The following is an 8,182-nucleotide window of genomic DNA, read 5'->3' as shown; positions in this document are numbered from 1 at the left end:
GCTTACCTTAGTGCATTGTTAACAGAGCTATAATTAATAAAGGTGTAAATTACGTCGTTGTTGTTTGCCCCCTTCATGAGAATGCATGTTCATCATTATCTAGAGTTAGCATTTATATTGTACTTTAGAATGTTCAAAGCATTTCAAACACATTGAGGTCATTCACACAATCACAAACTGTGTTCTACATGTCTGGGAGCTGTGCGAGATCCCAGTTTTCAGTTGTGTGGAAACAAGGTAGGAAAAAAGCCTGAGTAGTTTTTCCTCCTACTTTGCTTCTACACAATCACTTCTACCCAGGTTTTCCTCCTACCTTGCTTCCACACAACTGAAAATTGGGAGCACACACAGATCCCAAACCTGGGTAGAACACAGTTTTTGATTGTGTGAATGACCTCAATATCTTGGCAATTCTTAGGTCAGTTTTATTAACCCCATATTTAATTTGTTTGTTTGTTTATCACATTTATTACATTTATAAACCGCCCCATCCAGAGGCTCTGGGTGGTGTACAACAGCTTAAAAGACATAAAAACACACAATTGAACACATAGTGCTAAAAACAATATACAAACAATTCAAAAACAAATAAAACCATTTAAAACCATTTAAAATACTTTTAGAAAACAACAACACTTTACAAGCCTTGGAAGGCCAGGCCAAACAAATAAGTTTTTAGGGCTCTCTTAAAGGCCAACAGTGAGCATAAACTGCGGATATCTGCCTGGAGTGCATTCCATAGCCCAGGAGAAGCTACAGAAAAGGTCTGGTTCTGAGTTGCCACCAGACGTACCAGTGGTAACTGGAGACAGACCTCTCCAGATGACCTCAATGAGCGATGGGGATCATACTGAAAAAGGCGCTCTCTAAGGCATATTACCTGTGGCATGCTGAGGCTGAGACCTGCAGGCTTCTCACATTTAATTTAATGTATTTTCTCAATGTTTCAGTACAAAATACTATTTTTAAAAATAGACATGTGATTCCTGACCTGGAATGATAAGCTCAGTTTATAATTTTGTGTTTATTAGTTGCTGAATTTACCCATTTGCACCCACCACATATAACTTCTTAATAAAAGTTTGCTCATAGAAGGAGATAAGCTTGAAATACCCATCCATCTCTCTCTCTCTCTCTCTCTCTCACACACACACCTTATGATAATGAAGGAGAATGGGTAGGGCCAAGGATTAAGCAGCCTAACAACCAGGGATGTGCCTGAATCATTTTAGCACCTTTTAAAAGAGGTGCCAAAATGATTCAGCTCACTGCAGCATGACTTGTCTCCTTAGCTAAGCAGGGTTTGCCTTGGTTGCATATGAATAGGAGACTAGAAGTGTGAGCACTGTAAGAGATTCCTCTCAGGGGATGGAGCCGCTCTGGGAAGAGCAGAAGGTTCCAAGTTCCCTCCCTGGCTTCTGCAAGATAGGGCTGAGAGAGATTCCTGCCTGCAACCTTGAAGAAGCTGCTGCCAGTCTGTGAAGACAATACTGAGCTAGATAGACCAATGATCTGACTCAGTATATGGCAGCTTCCTATGTTCCTATGTAAGAGGAGGCAGGCAGGTCCTACCTGCCCCTTCTGGCAGCCTCCCCTGCCCCATCGTGACACTGTACTCCGTAAAGTTCGACTGTGACAGCAGCTGCCCATGCCACTGTCTCCTCTAAGGCACCCACCGCTACGATGGGACGCTGCTCCCAGTGTCCCTCACGTGGTATCTGCACACAAATGGCACTGACGCATGCTGCTGCTGTTGGCACCATTTGAGTGCCAACGCTGCACGAGGGATGCTGCAAGCAGTGTCCCGTTACTGCAGCAGGCGCCTTAAAGGAGACAGCAGCACAGGTTGCTGTGCTGCTGTCACGGTCGAACTTTATGGAGTACAGTGCCACAATGAGGTGGCAGAGGCTTGCAGGTGGGATATACCTGCCTCCTCTTAAGGGGACCCCTCCCTGCCCTCTGGGATGTGCCCAAAGTATTTTGTGCACATCTCAACTAACAACTGATTTGTCTTTTTTTACAGTTAAAACACTTCCTTTGCATACTGAAAAACAAGTGTCATTGTTAATATATGATACCTGTGGGGAAGTACCACAAGCAAGTTCTCTCGTAGCATATGTATGTGTTGAAAAGGAAAGACAGGAAACTGTGTGCAGTGTGAATTGATTTTGTCAGACAAATTCTCAAAAGCATTTCTGTTTTTCTTTATTATTATTATTATTATTATTATTTCTGCCTCATATTTGGTGAGATAGTGGGTACTCTGCCCACTGGAAAACTAGTATTTTTCTGTATGTTGGTAAATATCAGAGCAAACAAAAAAGTCTGAATAGAAAGAAAAGCTTAGGTTGGTTAGAAATTAGCCAGTTGGCAATGCTGAGGGAAGAACCTTCTGGGAGGGAACACAGTGGCAGTTGGTAAATAATAGAATGATACTATGAAGTATGCTTTTGAAAAATTCTGGCTGTTCTGTACTGTTCTTAAGTAGAAAAGCACTCAGCCAGCTCTGTGATTAATATTTTGGCTCTGACCTCCTGACACAAATCTAGAAATTAGTGTTTAGGCAATACTCACTAGATGGCAGTAACACCTCAGTTTGTGAGCTCATTGTTAAGGTCTTCCCTTCCCCCAGTGTGTTCATTCTCTCTCTCTCTCTCTCTCTCTCTCTCTCTCTCACACACACACACACACCCCAAATAATTTGGTATTGTTCTGTATATAGCTTATTCAGACAGGCTGAATAAGCTGCTTCATTTTGCAGATGACATTTTTAAAGAATACCCCCAATATTCTTCCTTTTACAATATTTAATTGGGATGCCATGTTTTGTGCTGAGACATGGAATTAAAGCAGAGAAGCTTACATTCATATTGTCCTTTGAAGATTGTGTTCCTAAACCTGGGAGTTTTCCTTACACCTTCGGCAGGCTGCATGTGGAGTGTGCAGGGGCGGAATTCACACTGACAAATGCCAACCAGATTTTTATATTCCCCACAAAGTCAATAACTCACTTGCTCTAACGATAGCTCAGCACAGAAGTGGGGGATGGGTTCTATAGATGTGGCTTTGAGATTACAGTGTCTGTGAGAGGTTATCGTAAGATTGCACTTGAGGATATGAAGAAAAAGCTACCTACGTGATGAAATTTGCAAAGGCGGCTTCTAAAAACCCACCTGATTGCAAATATGTATATTCTATGAGTGTAATAAATCATTTCTAGACATTGAGTTGAGCTGGTATATCAAGTAAAAGCAATACTTTCCTTTCCCCCCCACTTAGCACTCTTTTTGACACTGCTATCAAAATATCTCTCATTGAGTCCTGTGATGTCACACCAGTCGATTAATGCTACTGAATCGTGATGTATGTGCAAACTCTCTGGGCCAAACTAAATGTTGGGCAGCACACAGTGCTCTGGGTTTCCACCGAACAGTGGCAAAGTGAGATGGGTTGGTGGGGGTTAAGGTATGATTTGCAATAGAACAGCTGCAAGCAGAAAGGCTACTTAACTCTTCCCCTCTATTTCCTAGCAATCCCTTACTCCCACCACTGGCACTTTTGTCTGCAGTGCAAACATGCATGTGGTACACCCCCTAGAGAAGAGATGAAGGGGAAAGTGGTAGATAGAACATTCTTCTACCCACTGACTTTTTCTTTCTTTCTGCAGATGGCACCTCCCGCCACCAACTGTTTGGTAGAGATGTACGTTCCTGGTTTGTCCCTCAGTCATCTGTTCCTTGACAACCCTAGGGCCTAGCTACTTGAATTATTTGGGACATTGCATTTCCCCAACACTACTGAAAGAACTAGAGGCAGATAATTTTATGCCACAGAGTAGAAGGCAGAATGATAGAAGCCTCATTGCCTTTGTTGTGCGTCTCATCCCACTATTTTTTTGGCCACATAAGGTTTATAGGTTTCTATGGTGCTTCAGAAACCTACAAGATTAATGAGTCTGCTCACTTTTGGAAAAATGTCTCTATCAGACCATGTTCAACTCTTTTAAAAGCTATTGTCTGTCTCCAGCATCAGTTTTTCAAATTGTAATATTCCAGTTCAAAATGGGTTCTCAGGTTAATATAACCAGATGGAAATTGCAAGCCCATTAATACAAACTGATAGCTGCACACAGGTCTCTCAGGTCATTAGGTTACATGAGGCTGTGGACTGCCTGGCCAAATTTTCTGTGGCATGGGGAGCTGTCATCAGAGTCTGGCAGCCCCGTTTGGAAAGAAAAAAAAACTTGGAAGAAAGGGGCATCTCTTGTTCCATTGTACAATTCTTGCTCTCTGCTGGCTATCAATGATCTCAGTCAGAGCATTCTTGAGGTGACCTTGGGCTACCTACGTAATCTTTGTAGGCCATCTGTAATACCATGAGCATAACAATTTGCATTTGCCAACTAAATATTTATACTAAATGAGGGAAGAATAAAGGAGAAAATAAAGGGGAGAAGGGGGGAACATACCTTCTCCAGTAGGTATCAGAGGTGCACCTAGGTAATTTTGGAGCCTGGACCTAAAGGCCTTTGGAGTCCCCCCTTCCCTGCAAATTAAGCATCATTATGCTCGGCCGGGCGACCACACCACCCAGGACAGACTAAAGAGGATTTGGGGGCTCCCAAGGTCTGTGGAGGCCCTGGACTTCAGACTGGAAGTCCAGGGGTAAGAGCGCCTCTCGCAGGTATAATACAACAGTATTATAGTAATTGCTAGTAATGCTAGTAATTGCTTCAATGTATTATTTTGCACTCCCCTTACCCAAATTGTAGGTGTTTCAGGCAATGTTCACAGGGTGCTTATGCAGGACAAGAGAACGCTGGAGATGTATGATGTCTTTGTAATAATTTATTTTAGAACTGTCCCAAAATGGATTCCTCTCAATTTTTGGCTCCATTTGGGGATTGTGAAAATAGGGTGACCATTTCAAAGATTTCTGAGAGAGAGAGGATGAAACTTACCCTGGTAGCAGTGCTTGTTCTAGCTGTTGCCAGCTGTTGGCTGTCACCGCCCCTCCATTCCTTTGTGGAGTGACTCTATATCATGATATAGCATTGTTCTGTAGTGGATTATGGGGTGGTGGTGGTGGGAATGACAGCCACCAGTGGGACTCCCACCCCCAGTCCTCCTGGAAATAATATCTCAAGATACAGCATCATTTCGTATGTGATTTGTGAAGAAAGTGGCAGCCACTGGGCAAGTGGTGCTGGTGCCACCATCGCCTCAAAACACAGGAAGTGGTGGATAAGGAAGATAAGGTGTCTGGGCCCTTCTTTGCTACACCTTGCAGTGTAGTGGAGCAGCAGGTTGTTTTGACTGCCCCTTAAAATTTCATTTATTTCAACTCCTGGTCATGAGAAAAGAATATATATTTAGTCCCTGAGCTAATCCACAGGATACAATTCAGGGAAATTCCTTAGTGGCGAAGGAGCTTTGCAAACCCTGAAGAACTTAGCTGACAACAGTTTTGATGCTCATGCAAATTGCTTAGCTGTTTGTTGAAAAGTTCTCCCTTTACTAAGCATGCAAGTTTTGACACAAAAATGGAAACTCTCGAAAATTCACTTCAGCTCTCGTGTACTGTAATTTAAGGCACTTCAAATTAGTAGGTACTATCTTTAGGAATATGGAATTTAGTAAATTAGTTAATTAATGTAGGAAATGCATTCTAGTGTACAGATATGGCAACTCAGCTTTTGTAATAAAAGCAAATTAAGGAATATACCTAAGGTAACTAGTATTAATCTGGAGGTTGAATGAAGAAAAGAATTCTAAGAATATAATAGTTGCTTGATTTACTAGCTAGACATCACACCCCTTCCTTGAACATAATTGTATACAACTGTATTCTTGTGTATGTAATTAAATGCTTTGTAAAGTACTTTGAACACTGGGTTACATTAAAAAACCCATTAAGACACAAGATGAAGTAAACAATGTTTAAAGGAAATGTAGCTAAAGATGCTAGTGTTTGAACATTATCCTCTACTAAATTCTCTTTTCTGTGCTGTTTAGCTTTTTACCTATTAACTCCCTAAAAAGACATATTGTGATTAAAATCTAACATTTAGTAAAGAGAAAACTTCACATTAAACATGTGAATGGGGTGGAAAGTGCAGGGCACTGAGAGAACACCACATAAAAACCAAAAACAAAACAAAAACAAACTGGAGAGACTGGAAGCAGTCTGGCAAATGGGATCATGCCAGCATATTAAAGACACTGTTAATGCATTATTTATGGATATTATTGTAGCCCTGCAAGCCACTGAGTCAAGGTCACCCCGTGGACTTCTGGGCAACGGGTCAAGACTTGAGAGGCAATCCTGATAAGGCCAGCTGACAGTTTCTTGGATACAACTGGCCGCTTTCTAAGCAGAGTATTTTCAAACTTTTAATGAACAACAAAAGTCTGTTTGCTGTGGTACTGCTTGTGTGTGTCTACTCCAATCACAGCTCATTAATTATGGTCAGCAACCGTACCAGTGCTGGTGTAGCTCCTATCTCCCTCTTTCTTTGTGCATCATTCTGCAACTCAGCCAAGTCACTGCACAAGATAGACATTTTACACGAAATCTCAGGCGTTCTTAGGCCATGATTCCTCTCCCCCCACTTGTTCCCCATCAGTGATATTTTCCAGCATTTAAACTCCCAAAGCACAATTCTTTGTTAGGCTGCTGTGGATGACATTGAGTTGTAAACTGCAATTGAATCAGACAGACAGTGATGCCACACGGCTCCTGGCACCAGAATGTTTAGGAGTAAATTTTAGCTTATTTCCCTTTACTGGTCAGTTCAATTGCTTGTGCTTTTGTTTGTTTGTTTGTTTGGCTTCTATTCTTGTTCAGTTTTGCATGACTTTTTCTAAAAGATTGACATCTCTCTTTTTCTAAAGTCCCCATAGGCCCTTTTAAAAAGCCAGCTAACACACGCATTTTACCAAGCGTCTCTAATATTCCACTTCTGTATATTGATGATTTCTCCGTTGCATCCTGAAATTATTCAGAGGCAAGGACATGCTGCCCAGTTCCTGTGCCACTTTGCCTTGACAAGCCCATGCAGCTACACAAGGGGTTTTCCTTCATCCTTCCTTTGCTGCAATACCAACTCAAAAGATGCCATAACTAAGTTGCTTCTGCAAGGATCTGTGGTTAATGTGTTCCTATAGAGAACCTATAGTAACCTACACCAGACACAATTAACAACCTCCTGTTGCCTGGTGGAAGCCTTTGATCAACAACCTATTGCAAGCCACTACTGCTGATGAATAATGTATGGGTCATCTGACTCTTGCTCATTTCCTCTTGCTTGTAATTCTTAAAAAACAACACTAGTGCATTGGCTAATCAGTGACTTCTCTGTCTCATCTTTCTAGGATTTCACAGCCATTTCCAGGACAGCTAACTGCTTTGCAGAAAATAGCTTCCAGTGAGCAAGGAAAATTGAATGAGCAGAAATGTTCGCAAAAATAGTTGGCCTTACAATGCATACACATGTAACTCATCACACAGAAGCAGTTTACACACAAGCCCTATTCATACATTAATTTCAATTCATATATGATCTGTGTACGGTGTCCTCATGAGCAGATCTGTACACACACACACACACACAGTTTTTCACACATTATGTTCAATCCACATAAAATAAAACTGTTCCTAATTGAACTCTGCATATGAGGGGGCCTAGATGCTTTTAAAATGAATCATTAAAATGAGTCATTCACACGAAAACGTGCACAAGTGCAAACATCTGTATGTACATGCAATCTAATGTCTGTATTTAGGGGTGTAGCAAGGCTGGAGTGGGCCCTGGGACAAAAAACAAAGATGGGCTTTCCCCCTTCCTGCCGCCTTCTTCACTGTGTTCAGTTCAGGGACATAGCTACCATTGACTAGGTGGGGTGGGGGACAAATGTCCCCCAGCCACCTGTAGTCTCACTTGCTCCTCACAGGTTGGAAGTTCTTACACCCTTGCTGCTGCTATGCTGTGCCTAACCTGTTCTTGTTATGGTGCGGTGCATGGCTCCTCACACTCCTTCTGTTTGCTTGATTCACCAAGTGGGTGCTTCCTTTCTCCTGATCACTCCAAGACAGAAAGGAAAAGGAAAGACACAGCCAGCTCACTCACTGACTGGGAAAAGCCAACGGGAGGCACATCCATGCCCTGATGTGAGGCCAGCAT

At 42.1% G+C, this 8,182-nt stretch overlaps 1 long non-coding RNA gene across 1 annotated transcript; it reads left to right on the top strand.

The window, feature by feature from the left end:
* The first annotated feature begins 1,819 nt into the window (after positions 1-1,819).
* LOC128324672 (uncharacterized) lies at positions 1,820-7,710 on the top strand. The gene is made up of 4 exons (XR_008307028.1): positions 1,820-1,915; positions 3,280-3,363; positions 3,668-3,702; positions 7,374-7,710. It is a non-coding gene; the product is annotated as an uncharacterized LOC128324672 (long non-coding RNA).
* Positions 7,711-8,182: the final 472 nt, after the last annotated feature.

This window comes from Hemicordylus capensis, chromosome 4, assembly GCF_027244095.1.
Source record: "Hemicordylus capensis ecotype Gifberg chromosome 4, rHemCap1.1.pri, whole genome shotgun sequence".
Taxonomy (NCBI): domain Eukaryota; kingdom Metazoa; phylum Chordata; class Lepidosauria; order Squamata; family Cordylidae; genus Hemicordylus; species Hemicordylus capensis.
Note: the sequence above shows the minus strand (reverse complement) of the source record. Positions and strands in the feature narration are given on the sequence as shown.